This window comes from Protopterus annectens, chromosome 1.part0 (genome assembly GCF_019279795.1).
Source record: "Protopterus annectens isolate FY-2018-M chromosome 1.part0, PAN1.0, whole genome shotgun sequence".
Classification (NCBI taxonomy): Eukaryota; Metazoa; Chordata; order Ceratodontiformes; family Protopteridae; genus Protopterus; species Protopterus annectens.
Genome location: NC_056725.1, coordinates 1,536,575,617 through 1,536,595,640, shown reverse-complemented (window position 1 = coordinate 1,536,595,640; position 20,024 = coordinate 1,536,575,617). Strand labels below are relative to the sequence as shown.

The 20,024-nt window shown below is 40.4% G+C and overlaps 1 protein-coding gene across 5 annotated transcripts in view; it reads left to right on the top strand.

Annotated features, from left to right (window-relative positions):
• FAM227A (family with sequence similarity 227 member A) overlaps positions 1–20,024 on the top strand; it is a 1,098,330-nt gene that overhangs the window by 68,008 nt on the left and 1,010,298 nt on the right. The window lies entirely within an intron of this gene.

Below are 20,024 nucleotides of genomic sequence, written 5' to 3'. Positions count from 1 at the left end.
ACAGGTGGATGCTATGCCTGAATGGCTTCCACTTTGGCAGGTTCTGGCCTGATCTTACCACTCCCCACTCTATGTCCCAGGTTGGAGACCTCTGCCATACCCAACTGACATTTGCTGGGCTTAATGGTCAACCCTGCCCTCTGTAGTCTACCCAGCACCTCCCTGACATGCTGAAAGTGCTCTTGCCAGGAATGGCTGCAGATGGCAATATCATCTAGGTAAGCAAGGGTAAAACCTCCTGCTAAGATATGACCTGCCAGCCTCTGGAAAGTCACTGGGGCATTTTTCATCCTAAAGGACATCTTTCTGAACTTGTACAAGCCAAAAGTAGTCACAAAGGCTGACTTGTCTCTAGCACTGGGAGTCAAGGGCACCTGCCAGTAACCCTTGGTAAGATCAATGGTGGTAAGATATTTAGCTCCACCCAGCTGCTCTAGGGCCTCATCTGTCATAGGCATGGGGTAAGCATCTGACTCTGTGTGACTATTTAATTTCTTGTAGTCCACACAGAACCTGGTGCTGCTATCATTCTTTGGCACCATCACCACTGGGGAGGCCCAGGGAATGTTGGACTGTTGAATTACCCCTAGTTCCAACAATTCCTGTATCTCCTCCCTCAGAGTATGTTTGACTCTCTCAGGCACCCTATAAGGGACCTGCCTAATAGGCCTTTGGGGTCCTGTATCCATCTGGTACTGCACCAGGTGGATGCACCCTGGTTTCCCAGTGAACATGTCCCCAAATTCCTGTAACACTGTTCAGATTTCTCGAACTTGGGTAGGAGATAGCTGCTGGGACATTGCTACCCCTTCCACAGAGGTGTCAGTTCGAGCTTCACTGAGATGATCAGTCACCAGATCTCACTCAGCGTCCTCCTGCAGTCACTGCAAATACTCAGCACAAGGGCCTCTCTATTGTGGTAAGGTTTCATCATGTTAACATGATACAGTTTGTGTCCCTGCCTCCTGTCTAGCAGTTCCACCATGTAGTTAACATCATTGACCTTCCTTACCACCTTGTAGGGTCCCTCCCAGGCTGCTTGCAGCTTGTTGTGTCTGACAGGAATGAGAACCATCTCCTGCTGCCCTACAGCATACTCTCTAGCTCAAGCATTCGTGTCATACCAGACCTTTTTCCGCTGTTGGGCTTCTGCCACATTCTCCTGGGCTAAACCCATGAGTTCCCTGAGCCTTGTCCTGAGGTTCAGGACATATGCCACAACAGACTCCTGGTGAGATTCACACTCACCTTCCCACTCATCAGGAATTAAATCTAGAGGCCCCCCTTACGCTATGCCCATACAACAACTCAAAGGGTGAAAAACCTGTGGAGTCCTGGGGAACCTCTCTGTAAGCAAATAAACAGATGGGGCAAATATTTGTCCTAATCCCTCTTAAACTGGTCTGCAAATGCCCGTAGCATGGACTTGAGTGTAGAGTTTTACCTTTCAACAAGACCATTAGTCTGAGGATGGTAGGGGGTGGTCTTTAGGTACTTCACCCCACAGTACTTCCACAGACAAGCCAGCAGGTCTGACATGAAATTGGCACCTCTGTCAGTCAGTATTTCTTTTGGGAAACCTGCCCTGCTGAAAATCTCTAACAAAGCATTTGCCCCCTTTTCTGCCTCAGTGGAGGACAAAGCCACTGCCTCAGGGTATCTTGTAGCATAATCTACTTACCACTAGGATATACTTTTTCCCTGTGGAACTTGGGGTACTCAGAGGCCCCACAGTATCCATAGCTACCCTCTGAAATGGCTCCTCAATCACAGGCAAAGGTATCAAAGGAGCTTTCACCTTGTCTCCTGCCTTGCCTACCTTTTGGCATTGCTCACAGGTCCTGCAGTACCCTGTTACATCTCTGGAAATCACAGGACAATAATAGTTCTGCATAATATGCCTCTTTGTACATTTTATGCCTATATGACCTGCAAAGAGAATATCATGGGCTATGGCTAGAAGTGCCAGATGGTAGGTTCTAGTCACTACCAACTGCTGTATTCTCTCACCCTCTAGCCCTCCCTCAGGGGTCCACTCTCTATAGAGTAACCCTTTGTCCCAGTACACAGATTCCCCCTTACCTTGAGAATCAGGTGTCTCACTAGCTACCTGTCTCAGGCCTTGTAATGTAGGGTCTGAGAGCTTAGCCTGTCTGAACTCTCTCTTTGTAACCCTTCCCAGCTCCCATTCCACAGGAAGGCTGGCATCCTCTGACAGCGGTGCCTCACTGTCAGCCTGGGTACTACTACTCACCTCTACCTTTACAGTCACTGTGTCCAAGGGAACACCAGTACCAACAAGCAACTGTGGCTCACCTTCAGTCTCACTGTGACAGGCTAGCTTCCTCCGTAAAGTAACCACCTAATCAGTCCTGGCTGCATTTATGCAGTCTGATTGGGTCTCCCCCAGGCTACCAGACCCACATGCTTGTGTCCAAGTCTGACTGCGTGTAACTGCATAAATACATGGTACTGCCTCATCAAGTCCTTCCCTTTCAGAACATCTGCAGGATGGTAGTTTGGTACCCCTGTTGTGTCAAGACAACCTACTATTGGCATTTTGTCATTCCCACTTACTGGCTCCCTCGCCTTTTGTTCCCCACCTTGCCTCTCTCTTCTTCCCCAACTCATCTACAGTAGAGCATTGTCTATCAGCTAACCAGATCCTCATGTCCTCAGGCAAAGTGCTATGGGCTTGTTCCCTCACCAAAAGGTCTACCAGCCATTCAAAAGTGGTGACCTAACATCCACTCACCCACCTATGGAAAATAAGTGCTTAGTTCAGCAACATATTCACACACACTTTCATCTGCCTTGTATCTATGCTCACGAAACATTTTCCTTTAAGCTTCAGGTGTTAGCTTAAAAAATTCTAGCAAACAATTTTTTTACAACATTATAGGTAAAAAAATCAAGATCAGATATCTTGGACAACACAGTTACAGCTTTACCATGGAGTAAGGGGGCCAGGAACCGTACTGTGAGCCTTTGGTCAACATTATACTGTTTACATACCCTCTCAAACATATGAATGAAACTATCAAAATTATCCCCCTCTGTAAACTGTGGAAGAAATGTATTGACCTTTTGTGCTTCTGGGGTCCGGTTACTCCCTTCCCCATTACCTCCATGACTTTGGCGAAGAGTCAGCATCTCCTTTTCATGTTACTTCTGCCTCTCCTTCTCCTCAGCTTCCAGGCGTAGCAGTTTCTCATTCTCTTCAGTCTGCAGATGTTGCAGTTTCTCATTTTCCTCTCACTCTGGATGCCTCAGTCTCTCTGCTGCTTCTATTTCCAAATACTTGGCCTCCAACTCAAGTCTCTGTAGCTCCAGGCAGCTTTTCAAGTCCTCTGTAGAAAGGTTGAGCTATTCATTCTCTGAGTGGTGTACATCTCCACGGTCAGTCTGATTGTCCTCCTGGTTGCTATTTTCTGATGCAGCTGTGACCAACGTTGCAATCATGTCTGCTTTAGTTAGGTTTCCATGCACTAGTCCTTTAGCCCGGCACATCTCAGCCAACTGGCTCCTTGTCAGCTTGCCATACTCCTCTGCTGACATGCTTGCCTGCTCTCCCTGACTAACTAAGCTAACAAAAGAAATAAAACAGTTGTGATCAGAACTCTGGATGTTCAGTGCATGGCTGATTTGGAGTACAAAAACACCTTCAGTGATAACTGTACACAAGCTACAGGAATTCACTGTCCACACCACTACATGCCAATTAATATGTGATGTGGCTAACTCACCACTATCAACCAGTTAATATTTCATGTGGAGATATCCCACCACTTCCAAACAATTAAAAAATGATGATCGTGCACTGGCCCAGTAATCATTGAGCCTCAGTCCTCACCACTAGCACCAGTGAGGGGCATCCACATTGGGAGGTTAACAGGTACACACACAGTAAAGTACAATTCTCCTTAAGAGCACACAGAGATCACAGTCAGTCTGGGGCTGGTTTCTCCCTTTCTCTCCAGATCCCCAATAATGCTCCCCACTGGCTTAGCTATAGGGTTCAGATCTCAGACAAGTAGTCAAGCCCAGACCTCCAGTACCCTCTCTGTCCAACCAGCGCTTAATGTCCCTGCCCAAGTAGCTGACACACACAGACACAGACACACACACACACACACACACACACACACACACACACACACACACAGACACACTGCTTTGAGATTTGATTTATATACAAACACACAGACACTCCTGGGGAAGGCTGGGGAAGGCTGGCACAGGTTCATTAGCTATGCCCCCTTCTGCCCAGGCTATAAAGTAGTAATCAACTGCCACCAACTACTCTCATCAATTGCCATAAAGGCCCTTACCAAAGGGTGTCCAATTCCACTGTGTAATATTACTTTTATCCAAATAGTAAGTGTAACCCATGGCTAAGGCTAGTGGAGTGGCTTATACAGTATCACCAAATACATGCAAGTACTTTAAGAGCTTAAATTAACTCTACACAAAACAGCCACAGTTAAAAGGTTTAAAATATTTAATAATAAAAACACAAGACAGTACTTATTAACTCAGCACAATGACATTAGAGAGTTCAGAAATCACAGGAAGTACTTTAAAACAACATTGTAGGATAGTCTCACATAAATATAGAAAACAGTTAGACTAATCTTGCTATTTCTATCTATCTCTAAGAGAAATACAAAGATCTAAGATCCTACTTACAGAGCAAGCACATATAGATGAGAAGTGCTGGTGAGTTGTTGTCAGCTTCAGAACAAAATACAAAATGTCATCCTTACTTTCTGAGATAGCCCTTAAATTGATAATACATATTACTGCTGAGTCATTTCAGATTACATCATTCTTGTTACTTCTTAAGTTTCCCAGGCTCACAGAACGTAAAATTTAACATTTCTCTTTTGATCTGCACCTGCCAGGAAGCCGCAGCAATAAAAGACACTTTACATGTGAAACCTAGTAATTATCTAAGTCTTAAAACAATAGAAAGAATTTCTAGTTGCAGACATCCTGTCTCCGAGCTTGAGATCAAACACAGTCATAAAATCCTTTGCTTATCAGCTTTCTTCCAGTAGGGTGCACTGTGGTTACATTATTGAAGCTCAGAATGTACACAGTTTTCTTACATTTGTCAAACAAGCCTATGGATCATATTAATATTTACAAGGATATAGAAGTATTTACAAAAATTCTATTTAGCTAGGCTGGCAGCCTTCACAAGCACCCTATTATATTTTCTGGAAATTGATTTAAAGTTTTGAGACCTGGACTAAGCAAGCTATTAATTAAATAACCCTCTCCACTGTTTGTAGCCACTGCTAGAGTACAGAAAAATAGGTTTTTCGATTGTATAGCCATACCAAAGTTAGCTTTATGTGACTGTTTTAAACTTGTTGCAGACTACTCTAAGTGGTTTCTTTTCAGACATGTTTTCAGTATTGATGACCTTTTCATTTCTCCTAACATTCTTTTTGTCATATAGTGACTGATTCTACCTCAACCTTCTTGCTTGCACTACCATTCTGGCCATTGTTCCGCTAGTGATTTTAAACAGCTATAGTTAACTTTTTTTTATTGCTGATGGCATATAATATAATATAATATAATATAATATAATATAATATAATATAATATAATATAATTAAACAGTCCACAACTGGGTGTGGATACATCAAGATTTACCCACAGCTGGCGTGGTTTGATCACGAGGGTGAAGCGGTTTTAGTTTCTTATAATACAAACTCCACAATGTGCTTATAAGACGGAAGGTTACTAGTGAGTATGCCTAAGTAATCAGTCAATGGTGCAACTCATTCACCTGACTTGTTAACAAATATCACCAAGTCTTTCTTAATTTCCCTGAATCGACTTTTTTGAATCTATTTAATTAATTATCCATTTTCCTTTTATTAGAATAGTTGTTGAAAATACAGTTTTTACAGTGGTCACTATAGTTTTCATGTAAGTTTAAACTTTGTTACACGTGTTTATAATCAATTGCTATTTCATATTGCTTCTTGTTAAAGTTTTGCAGTTTATGTTTTGACAAAAATATGACTGAGTCTGTATCATGGTACAGAAGATGTTCATGCAAGCATTTAATAAACTACAAATAAGTTGGCACAGGCTGTGGTAAAAGCAGCAATTGCAACCCTAATGCTGGTAACACCGCATGGTGATTATGAGCCTATTTCTGGTGTATTGAAGCCATTTCTTAATTATAAAATTTAGATACGAGAATTAATATGGTCTGTGAAAAGGCAATGGTACAGCTGCTCATTTTTCACAATAGCTGTATTTATCAAATTTCATTTCTACCCACATTTGCCTAAAGTAAGTTCAAATAACAGCTTTGAAATTTGTCTTCATGTAGGATTTTATGCAATGTTTTCGACATGTAATGTAACAACTTCCTCTTTAGCATTGTAGTGTCTGAAATATGCTCTTTGTGGAAAATTTGTAGTGCATAGTAAGGAAGTAACTATTGTGGGAAGAAATAGCCAGGGAATTGTTATGGCTAGGCTTCTATAGGCCCTAGGGCCGATAGTCTAGTACCAACCTATGAACCAGTTTGGAAGTCTCGATGCTTCTTATTTACACTTTAAATGCAGTATAATATACTCTGAAGAAAGAGTATCCTATTTTACAGTGTGCCAAATGTCATATACCATAGCTACCTCATACCCCTTCTCTAATACTGGTATCATTTCCTCTGACCACTGTGTGCCATCCAGAAATCATTGGTGATCTGAATCAATACAAGGTTGTGACAGCTGTTATCTCAGCATGTGAGAGATACAAAGTTTTCTTCCTATCCTGCTGGGCAAATCAGACAGAAAGAGAACTCTAGGCAGATAAATGTTAGCTTTAACATGTCTGACATAATGCATGACATCCTCAGCACTGTCATGACATGTATGTGCGTGTGTATATGTATGTATATGGATCTAGTTTACAAGCTCAAAGTTTTGAAACTTCGAACTGAAAATGGTCAAAACCATAAGATCGATGTTTTGAACCTTCAAAAGTGTAATTAAAAAAATACAAACAATTTTTTTTTTATGTTTTTGCAGGGGCAAAAGACCCCTGCTCCCCCCACACCACATGCTAAATAAATAAACCAACTCTGAGATCACACTACAGTGAGGAAAATGGTAAATTTCCTGTTCAGTGCTGTACAGCGATCTCCATTCAAAACGTTCAAAGTTTCAAAACTTCAGTATTATGGTCTTGACCATTTGCAGCTCGAAGTTTTGAAACTTCATGCTTTTGAAGGGAATCCGTATATATACATTTTATATATATATATATATATATATATATATATATATATATATATATATATACATATATATATAGGTTCATAGGTAGGTACTACGCTATTGGCCCTAGGGTCAATATAAGCCTAGCCAAACCAAACAGTACCCTGGCTTTTGCTACCCAAGAAAATTAGTTTCCTTTGCCCCTGTCAAGCAGAGCCATAGAAGTGATCCCTGGGGTGAATTTCCTATCTCCCATCCAATCATCAAGATTTTTCTTGAAGAGTGCTAATGAGGAGCTTTGTTTGATATAGATAGGTAGTTTGTTCCAGAGTATGGGAAGTCTCTGGGACAGGAATCGATCCCTCCAGCATGTTCTGTTTATTGTGGTGACAAGGTTTAGGTCCCTAGAGTGTGTAGCTCGGAGGGATTGGGATTTCTTTAAGTGGAGCATGTCCAACAGCTCTGGGTTTGACATAGCTTTGTATGTTAGGCAGAGATCGCCTCTGAGTAGGCGATATGTGGCAGAGTAAAGCTGGAGTTTTTTGAGACGGTCTGTGTAGGGTTTCTGGGCTGGTAATCCTCTTTGTGAGGTATTTCTGTGGCCTTTCCAGTTGTTGTAGATGTCTTATGAGGTACATACCAAAAGGGGCATTGTACTCTATAATGGGTCTAATGTGTGATGAGTAGAGGGGAACAATGACCTAATTTTTCCTGGATGAGAAACCTTTTGTGATGAGGTCTGCCACGTAGAAGGATTTCCTGACTACTGTGGCGATGTGATTATCAAAGGAGAGACTATTGTCCACCTGTATCCCAAGGTCTCTTATCACACTTTCGGTGTTAAGTAGACTACCTCCTATGTGGTAGTTCATGGGTACAGAGTTTTTACCAAAAGGATGACAATGCACTTTCTGGCATTGAGCTTGAGGCCATGGCTTTGACACCAGGCATCTGTCTCAGTGAGGCCCTTTTGTAGGATGTCCACATCGTTAGGAGTTTTGATTATGGCTCCTAGTTTGCAGTAATCTGTGAACTTTGTTAGCCAAAGACCTTCTGTGTTAGCCTGTACTTCAGAGAAGTAAATACCAAACAGGAGAAGACCTAGGACTGAACCCTGTGGTACCCCACTTGTCACTGGTTTGAAGTTGGATTTAGAGTGTGCTACTTTCACAGTGTGGGTTCTGTCAGTGAGCCAGTTGGCATCCCATCTTGTGACATAGGGATTTATACCTAGTTTAGTGAGTTTATCTATATATATAAATATATATATATATATATATATATAAGTGTTATACACACACATATATATAGATATACATATATATATATATATATATATATATATATATATATATATATATATATATGTATGGATCCAGGTTACAACATCGACAACTGAGAAGATCGACATCCACTTCTCCAACATGAAAACACCGACACAGAAATAATCGAAACTGCAAATCACGGACATTTAACAGGTAAGGGGTTTAAATTTCGGTAATCATGCCTACCATGTTTTAGTAAGTGTGGCAGTGTTATGCATATGTTTAGATCATTGTATTACTTAGTCCTTATGGTAGGCATGATTAGCGAAATTTAAACCCCTTACCTGTTAAATGGCCGTGATCTGCAGTTTCGATTATTTCTGTGTCGGTGTTTTCGTGTCGGAGAAGTGGATGTCGATCTTCTCAGTTGTCGATGTTGTAACCTGGATCCATATATATATATATATATATATATATATATATATATATATATATATATATATAAATGCATAGATATATGTATAATTATGTATATGTATATATGCCTGTGTGTATACAAAGTTTTTCTGGCAACTCGGCACCATAAGAAAATCTACTACCAATCATTAGCAGACCGGAGTTCCGCTGTGGCGACCCTTAACCGGGAAAGCTGAAAAGACAAACAACATCCAGGCAGCAGTTACAGCTTCAATTCAGACATCTGATTATGATAAAAAGGATGATCCAGTAATTTATTTCACCTTCTTAACAGAAATGGGGCAGGAGGAAAAATGTAACTATTGCTAGCTGAAGATGAACAACATACACAGTAGTATTAGTGATAGACTGCTCTTCTTTGCTCAGTCAGTGTTTCTTCCATGTCACTCTACTGAATGTATACACAAAGTCCTTTCTGAATCCTGATTCTATGAAAGTATCATAGCAATTGTCTACATAGACAAGCTAGTGTTCCTTTTTTACCTAGTGTCAAAGTCAAGCTCCATCTGCTGTCCCAGTCCCACCCCTAATTGTTTGTACTGGCACATGATTCTGATGCCTGTAGTAGATCCCTCCAACCCCACTCCTCTACTATAATGTTAAAACATTTACTATTAAAAACTCAAGGAGCAGCTATGTGACTTGAGATCATCTGAACTCGGAACACCAACACTCAGAATGCCAAAGACCGGCAATTCCAAATGTCTGACCTTGCCTCCCTTCCAAACTCATGTTACCACTTGCTTCTGTGTCCAGAGTGGCAGGATATTTTGGGATTTGTGTTATTTTCTGGGAGTCAGTTTTTAGCTTTTTGTGTTTCTGTATCCCATTGCATTCATTGCACTAGTCAAGTATCCAATTCTTAACTTTTAATTGTAAGCCTGTTAATATAATATGGGTGCCTATGGTAAACCCCTCCCACCTTCCTGATGTGTATTAAATCACCATCTACCCTGCTCCTCTCTCTCTCTCTCTCTCTCTCTCTCCATGGATCTAATGATTTTTTTAATATCTTGAAACCTCTGTGCCTGCTGACCATCAAGCCGCCATCACCATTACACCCCATTTGTTCCCATTGCTAGTTAAGAGCAAACCATGGCAAGTCTTTCACTCAGGCAACTGTGGTTGAGTTTCCTGGCCACCACAGGGCATTCCGTGCTCTCTCTCCTGACATGTGCATGCTGACAAACACGCACACAATCAAGAAAGCTACTGTCACCATCTTATGATCACCAAGCCTGCTTCACATGATCTTATGGCCACTAGGATCATGCAATATTTTGCTTGCACAGAAACAGTTGGCTGACCAGGCTCATTATCACCTTTCCTCCAAGGTGGATGAGCCTGCATAAACTGTTGACTCCCACCCTCCCCTGTCAGACTCTTCACCCAAGCTGTTAATCACACTCCGGTAATCTGGGATATAGTCCGGCTTTATTCCTGTATGCCACAGAGCTGGGCTGACTTATTGAAACTCCTTGAGTAACTTGGGTGAAATGGTTTCTTGTTCCTTAAATCAAATGAAAAAAAATGTTATGGTACTCAGCTGTGAAAGAAGACGGCTATCTATCTCTTCCTAATGTTAGTGCAGAGAAAGTTACACAAGCATACACTCACAGACACACAAAATGAATAAGTCTACCCATATAGTAAAAAAAATAAGTTTTGTTAAACTTACATACAAGAGCATTGCTACATTTTCCTTTATCTTACTTAAAAGAAAGTCTTCTCCAGATATAAAATCTGTGGTGACATAAGGCAGCAACTGTTAGGCCAAGTCAGTTTATATCACTTGTGTGCTGGATTGTGAGCATGTGCAAATACAACATGTTGCTTCAACAGGGGCAAAGATGAATCAGGAAAGTATACAGATGAATCAAAAATCATTATGATTTACTGACATTCTACAGGTAGCAGTGATGTTTTCTTAATGTCATGACCAGTAATCAGGCATGTTTATTGTTTTTGTTTCTGCATTTAGTAATAAACCTGTCATGGTGATTAATAAGACAACCTTTAGCAGTAACAACTGTGTAATGCAGTGCTTCCAGTGGCAGTAGTACAGTGAATGTCAGGTGCTAAAAAAAAATCAGTGCTTTACAACATTACAGAGCTTCCTGGCAACTGTGTGTAATGTGCTACAAAGCCATCCGTGCAGCCAAGGACATCTCACTTCAGTACTAAAGTAAATTCATTGTTGTTCAGTCATGCAATGTACAGCATCCCTTGCAACATTAAACTCAATCTAGCTTGTTACAAAAATCAGCCATGCAGCTTTTGCCATCCCATAACTATATCAAAGTAAATTCAATAATGTTTAGTTGCACAACACATAGCATCTCATGCATTGTTAAACTCAATCTAGTGTGCTACAAAATCAGCAATACAAAGCAGAATAACTGCTGATGGTACTAATCTGAATGTAACTAAATCTGATTTTGCTGTTCATTTGATCCTGTGTAATACTCACAACAGTATTACACAAAATGTAATTTGATACAAAATCAGTCACACAGACTAGGTGGTTTTCAGTTACACATCAAAGATTATTTCATTACAATATTTGGCTTAATCCAGTGCACTACAAAATCAGCAACACAAACTAGGGAATCCCATTACAGTGTTCCATTAACTGCACATATGGCAATAATTAACTAAATCTATTGTTCAACAAATTCAGCCATGCAAAGTAGGATACCTTGTGATAACACAAAAGTGAATGTAATAGTCTTCAACTGTACAAAGTAGAGCATCCTGCAACAGTATGAAAATTAATCCAAGGCACTTCAGTTCTAGCTACACAAACCAGGATAAATGATTACAGTCTAAAATTTTACTTGCAAACTGCCTCATATTTTCTTATTTTATTGACCACACATCTTTAGCCACTATTATAGTTCCAAGGTAAGCTAACATTCAGTACTGACAAATGTTTATTTTATTGTATTTTTGCAGTCAGAAAGGTATTTAACATTTGTGGCATATGTATACTCCACTGCACATATGCTAAATATGTGTATATGGAAGCATACACCCATCTGGGATGCATTATGTTAGTTGCAGAGCAAATGCAGATGCATGAAAGTGCTGTCATGTCTATCTTGTTGTTATTTGTGTGTGTAGTACTATTTCATAAACAATATCCTGGGTATGGGGCCAGCTCGTATACAGGACTGACAGCAATTAGAAAGAAGAGAAAGAATAGAAAGCATAATAAAGTTGCACAGTAGATGGGATTGTGATGATATGAGCAAGTGCCAGCATAGCCAGCTTGAGTTTTGTAAAGAATAATATGCCCTTTGAATATCAAACTGATTTATAAAAGATGCTTGTGTTACAAATGTATTAGAGCTGTATGTCATTTGTTTATCAAACTGACTTGTACAGATGCTTGTGTTGAAAATGTATTTATGAGGTTTGCTTGTGTTAAAATATATCAACAGTACATCCTGCTGAAATGAAAAAAAATGTGCATGTGTTATTGTAACTGAATTAAATGTATGTGTTTTAATAGAGGATACTGGGACAGAAATGGTTAACCACCTAGCTTGCCTTAAGAAAAATAAGGGATATGTAATATCATAGAAGCATTGGTTGGTAATTACCTATTTTTCTTTTCTCGCTCAAATGTTTGTATGAACAAGTTGAAAAATAATAAAGAATTATTACTGAAAAAAAAAAAGAAAAATAAGGGAAATGTAAACGAGCTGTTAAGTTATTAAAATGGTACCTCACAGTGTTGAATAGGACCAGAGATGCTAGGTCTGGAAAAAGCCTTTGTTCATTAGCTCAGTAAAAAGAGAGAGCCCCAGGCACTGCCATAAACCTTTAGATGTGTATTGTAGCCATCTGTGCTAAATTCTTGTCTCAACTTCAAAGGGAAATACTGTGAGAACCTAGAGTCAAGTGACCAGATGAGGTCATTCTGCCAGTCCCCTTGGAAATTATATTTTAGATATTACAAAGAGAAATCTCAGAGTATTGAGTATTCTGTTAAGGGCCTGACTAAAAGACTGCTTATCTATTTCATCTTGCCTTGCCCAAGTAAGTTATTAGGGAATAGTAAATTCTTCTAAATTCAATTAGGAATATAGTAAAGCTTAGTTTAGAGATTGCTTTTCTTTATTTATACGAGTCTGTTCATCAATGTTGTTTTCAATATTTTTTTGTGGTTTGAACTCTGATTTACTGTAAATATATATTCAATATTTTCATATTCTTTTATTATTTATTATTAAATATATTAAAATTTTTTTTGTGGGTGGTCCTTTTAGAAAGTATCTAACCTTTTACATAGGTAAGACTAACCAGAAAGTGAAAGGGAGAGTGCGGGATCATTTGTATTGTAAGAGAAGAGGGAATGACTGTAGTGCTTTAGCAAAACACACACTAACAAATGGCAACACACATACATTTGTATTCCAAGTTTTGCAAGTTGTGACTGAGTGTGTGTGTGTGTGTGTGTGTGTGTGTGTGTGTGTGTGTGTGTGTGTGTGTGTGTGTGTGTGTGTGTGTGTGTGTGTGTGTGTGTGGGGGGGGGTGGGGGGACTTAGTAAACATGACAGAAAATGCAGAATTACAGTGGCTTTTAAGGTTAGGAGTGCATAGGGGCATGGGTCTGAATGACCATGTACCCCTAAAACCAGTATTAAACACAAAGAAAATAGATAAATGTATTATTCTGCATTTTTGTGTTTTACTTGCTACTTTTTTATATGCTGTTTTTAGATGCTGTTGCTTTACAAGTAAATGCCTTGTGGATCAATTAGGATTCTGCATTGTCATGTTAATTGATACTAAAATTTAGTATAAAAGAAGTTAATTTGCTGTACTTTTTTGTCTGAAGCGGTGGTGAACACTGCGAAAGCGCTAACTTTTAATAAAACATGTGGATTTTACAACTGCTGAGCCTTGCCTTTCTGCCTGTTACTAGCTGTGGTTTTGCATGGAATTCTGTTTGGCTCTGCTACTGGAATGCATTCACTGCTTTTGGTTTTTCTTGCTGCTTTAACAATAACTGTGAGTATGACAAAAGGTGAAGCTGTTTATGGTACTGGCAATATTAATGGAGATGTTGCTCATATGCAAACTGAAATGGTGAATCACAGGATATGTACCTTCATGATGGTCTTAGAAAATCCTCTCCTTACTGGTGAGTTGATGTTAAATGTTAATGAAAATGTCTTTTGGCTTTTTCTGGTTAGGGGTCGCCACAGCGAAACTCCGGTCCGCTAATGATTGGCAGTGGATTTTTTACGGTGCCGAGTTGCCAGCCCGACACCCAACCTTCAAATAAGGCACACCCATTCATGCATGCACCTGTCTGCATGTCTTTAAACGTCACTCGAACACGGGGAGGATATGCAGACTCCACACAGAAGGCACTCTAGCTGAGAATAGAACAGGAGAACCTCTTGCTGTGAGGTGACAATGCTAACCGCTGCACCACCTCGGCCTCTAAGTTCATGAAATAAGTGATCATCGAATTAGAGATTTAAAACGTACTTTGGAAAATTACTTATATAAGTATAAAAGACTACAGTGTCAATGTTTTCACCTTGAGGCATGTTTAAATATGAATGTTATACTTAGGGGCTTACGAGTCCGTAACATGCCTACTTATGGTGACATGCAGCCTTCCTTGCTGGCTCAGTGGCAACAGATCAATTTAAACACCAGTCGGGCTTATTTGGAACTGTTAATAGATTTTTTTCAGCCTGTAGAACTTGAGCTATATGATAAAATATCTCAACAGTAAAAAGATTTAACTAGTGCAGTGGGTGAAGCAGCAGCAGATATTTATTCCAATGACCTAATTGAAAAGGTCGCAGGATATGAAAAACAATTGCTACAACAAAAATAGAAGAAACTGACAAGGGACCTTAATGATTTTTCCAAACAACAAGTTTTTACTTGGCCCAAGGTACAAACTCACCAGGAACATAGTTAAAAAATTCTTGCACTTTTGAAGCTGAGGGGTGTAATAAATAGAACACTGAATCAGGAAGTATTATCATCCAGTCACATTAGTCAGCAAGTGGTGACAGACGAAGTGTCCAATCCAGGTGACGGAGGTAAAGTGAAGTCACCAGAGCCACAAACTTCTACATACTCCATCCTGGTAGGGGAGTGCCAAGATTTGACTAATGTAATTTCAATATGAAAGACAGAGGAAATGGGTCTGGTCGTGAGGCGTAAAATACTTCGGCCCCAACTGGAATCTTCGTCTTCTTTTTTTCCAGGACTACCTCTACCATATCACAGTACCAGAAGGAAGTCTCATGATTTAGACAACTACAGAGGGGGTCAGAAGACGAAGGAGCCACCAACATCCAACCAAACCAGAACCATCAAGAAAATGTGGGGGTTGGAACAAGGAGTTTAGTTTGGAACATTTCCAGCTACAGTTTAACAGCAGCAGAAGAGTCATTGTTAACTAAAGGTTTGACTTTTGTCCCCACTATTGGGGCTGACATTACAGAACTGCTTGTTGAATTTCTTCTCTTTGCACGTAATTTAGCATTAAAATTAATGTTTGGTAATGATGGTGATAACAATGAAGTTAAATTATGTTAGTACGGATGCAGTAATAGTGCATGACTTGAAACGCAGGCTTGACAACTGCTTACTAGAATGTCTGAATTTAGGACTTATTACTAAAGAACTGTATGATTATTTTATAATGCAGAATCCACATATACCCCAAATGCATGGGCTACCAAAAATACATAAGCATGCCATGAGGCCTCCATTTAGACCCATTGTAGCTGGTGGGGGCTGGTTAACAGAGCCTACTTCTAGGTTTCTGGATAAACACCTTAGAAAGGTTTTGGATGAATCTGAGGTAGTGTTAATGGACACAGAACATATTTTAAGGGATCTATATAATGCAACCAATGGAAAGAATAGCAAAGCATTGAGATCCTGGCAACTCTAGATGTGATGTCATTATTTACCTGTATTCCCAATCAGGAGGGGATATTGATGGTGAAAACTGCCTTAAATAGATATGGAAATTTTGAATCCAAACAGGTGGACCTTTTCTGTCTGCTTCTGGAATTAGTTCTAGGCAATAACATATTTTTCTTCAAAGACAAGTGCTACTGGCAAAAAAACAGGAGTTGCTATGGGCACTAGCTGTGCAAATTCCTATACCAACTTAGTAATGATGGAATGGGAATATCAACACATTCTAAATAATTTGAACCCACATATAATAATATATCAATGTTTTGTAGATGATCTTTTTATAGGTTGGCAGGGGGATGAAGGGAGTTTAGAACTTTATATATCCGATATTTGAACACCAGCAGTAACTTTCTTAAAATTCACCCTAAACAAATCCATGGTTAAAATTGATTTTTTTTTTTTTATGTAACTATAGCCAAGCAAGGAATTGTTCTAACCACTAGCATTCATAGGAAATAATGTCATCGTCCCACTTATTTGCACAGGGAAAGTATGCCTCCACAAAACATTTTTAGTAATATCATTAAGGAACAGGCTATGAGGACCTCATGTTTATCCTGTAATGACAAGGACTTTCTTGAGGGACTATGCCATCTGCGGGATGATTTTGTGGGTAGAGGGTATGGATATTTGGAAATTGACAAGGCATGTAGTAAAACAAATGAGGAAAGAGGAGGGAGAGCCAAGCCCTATTTTTCACAATGAAATGATACAGTTAAGTACACTGAAAGTAGTTTGGTGAAAATGCCTGTGGTTATTACCTATACATCAGAGGTGAACAGGATTAGGGAAGTGGTCAGAAGTAACTGGCACATCTTACACACTGATGAGAAGGTAAAACAGCTGGTAGGCCAATGACCTATTTTCATGTATAAAAACAAAAAGAACCTTAAACAACGTTTGTTATCCTAGATTATATCATAATTTAGGGGTAAGACAATGGGACACACATAAATGTCAGGAATGTGCATACTGTGATATGTATTTTAAGCATCCAGAGACAGGTTATTTGTGGGTTTCAGCAGACTGCAATACACAGAATGTTATTTTTGCAGAAAACTGTGTTTTGTGCTTCAAATTTTACATAGGTAAAACTAACCAGAAACTGAAAGAGAGAGTGTGGGATCATTTGTATTGTACAAGAAGAGGGAATGAATGTAGTGCTTTAGCAAAACAGACACTAACAAATGGCAACACACATAGGTTCATAGGTAGGTACTAGGCTATCGGCCCAAGGGCCTACATAAGCCTAGCCAGCAAGGTTCCATAGCTTACACGACCCAAGAAAGTTATTTTCCTGTGCCACTGTCGAGCAGAGACACAGAAGTGATACCCGGGGTGTATTTCCTATTTGCCATCCACTCATCAAGACTTTTCTTAAAGAGTGCTAATGAAGAACTTTGCTTGACATAGATGGGTAGCTTGTTCCAGAGTATAGGAAGTCTCTGGGACAGGAATCTATCCCTCTAGCGTGTCCTGTTTATTGTGGTGACAAGGTTTAGGTCCCTAGAATGTGTAGCTCGCAGGGTTTGGGATTTCTTTAGGTGTAGCATGTCCAACAGCTCTGGGTTTGACATAGCTTTATATGTTAGGCAGAGATCAGCTCGGAGTAGGCGATATGCTACGGAGTAAAGCTGGAGTTTTTTGAGGCGGTCAGTGTAGGGCATTTGTTTGAGGCCAGTAATCCTCTTTGTGAGGTATTTCTGTGGCCTTTCCAGCTGCTGCAGATGTCTTGTGAGGTACATTCCAGAAGGGGTGTTGTACTGTATAATGGGTCTAATGAGTGACGAGTAGAGGGGAACAATGACCTCTTTTTTCCTGGATGAGAACCCTTTTATGATGAGGTGTGCCACGTAGAAGGACTTCCTAACTACTGTGGCGATGTGACTATCAAAGGAGAGACTACTGTCCACCTGGGTCCCAAGGTCTCTTATCATGCATTCGGTGTTAAGTAGATTGCTGCCTATGTGGTAGTTCAGGGGTACAGAGCTTTTACCAAAGGGGATGACACTGCACTTTTTGGCATTGAGTTTGAGGCCATGGCTCTGACACCATGCATTTGTCTCGGTGAGGCCCTTCTGTAGGATGTCCACATCATTTGGGGACTTGACCATGGCTCCTAGTTTGCAGTCATTTGCGAACTTCGTTAGCCAGAGGCCTTCTGTGTTAGTCTGTACTTCAGAGAAGTAGATACCAAACAGGAGAGGTCCCAGGACAGAACCCTGTGGTACTCCACTTGTCACTGCTTTGAGTTCAGATTTGGTGTCTGCAACTTTTACAGTGTGGGTTCTGTCAGTGAGCCATTTGGCAACCCATCTTGTGATGTAGGGATTTATACCTAGTTCAGTGAGTTTAGCTATAATTCCAGAATGGGGGATGGTGTCAAAAGCCTTGGCGAGGTGAAGATAGGCTGTGTGAACCACCCTACCCTCATCAACGGCTCCGGTGACTGCCCCAAAGAAGTTGACTAGGCTCAGGAGGCATGATCCGCCCCTCACAAACCCGAACTGGGTGGGATCCAGAGCCTGGAGGCCACCAATGTCTTCGTCCATGAGTTCCATGATAATACGTTCCATGGCCCCACAGACCAGGCTCGTCAGGCTAATAGGTCGATAGTTCCCGGGATCAGTGGTGGCTCCCTCTTTGTGGAGTGGGATAACTGTTGCTGTGGGCCATTCAGTGGGCACAAAGCCTGATGCGAGACTATTATTGAACATGGTACTTAAGTGGGGAGCACCTGAAGTTCGTGTAAAACACAGCCAGGGATGTTGTCCGGTCCCATGGATGCTGTGTTTTTGGCTTTAGAGAGTGCAGCTTTTACCTGCATAGTTGTAATTACAGGGACTCTGCATTCTTCCTGAATAGATATAGGGAGTGAGAGGGGGGTAAAGTTAACATTGAACCTATCTGCCAAGATGTTGGCAATATCACTTGGTTCTGTAATTTCCATGCCTTTGTGCTGTAACTCAGAACAGATCTGGGTGTTGCCATCTAGATTCTTGACATAGCTATAGAATGCGTTGTGGTTGTCCTTGGATTTAGTGGCAATTTTGTTTTCATAGCTAGCTTTGGAGGATCTTATAAGGGATCTCAGCTTCTTACTGAGGCTGACCAGGGAGCTCCTCCACTCATGGGATTTTACTCTCTTTTGCAACAGTTTCTTCCAAGTTTTGCAAGTTGTGACTGAGAGTGTGTGGGGGGAGTTAGTAAACATGACAGAAAATGCAGAATTACAGTGGATTTTAAGGTTAGGAGTGCATAGGGGAATGGGTCTGAATGACCATGTACCCCTAAAACCAATATTAGAGGCAAAGAAAAATAGATAAATGTATTATTATGCATTTTATTATGCATTTTTGTGTTTTCACTTGCTACTTTTTTATATGCTGTTTTTAGATGCTGTTGCTTTACAAGTAAATGCCTTGTGGATCAATTAGGATTCTGCATTGTCATGTTAATTGATACTAAAATTTAGTATAAAAGAAGTTAATTTGCTGTACTTTTTTGTCTCAAGTGGTGGTGAACACTGCGAAAGCGCTAACTTTTAATAAAACATGTGGATTTTACAACTGCTGAGCCTTGCCTTTCTGCCTGTTACTAGCTGTGGTTTTGCTTGGAATTCTGTTTGGCTCTGCTACTGGAATGCATTCACTGCTTTTGGTTTTTCTTGCTGCTTTAACAATAACTGTGAGTATGACAAAAGGTGAAGCTGTTTATGGTACTGGCAATGTTAATGGAGATGTTGCTCATATGCAAACTGAAATGGTGAATCACAGGATATGTACCTTCATGATGGTCTTAGAAAATCCTCTCCTTACTGGTGAGTTGATGTTAAATGTTAATGAAAATGTCTTTTGGCTTTTCCTGGTTAGGGGTCGCCACAGCGAAACTCCGGTCCGCTAATGATTGGCAGTGGATTTTTTACGGTGCCGAGTTGCCAGCCCGACACCCAACCTTCAAATAAGGCACACCCATTCATGCATGCACCTGCCTGCATGTCTTTAAACGTTACTCGAACACGGGGAGGATATGCAGACTCCACACAGAAGGCAGTCTAACTGAGAAT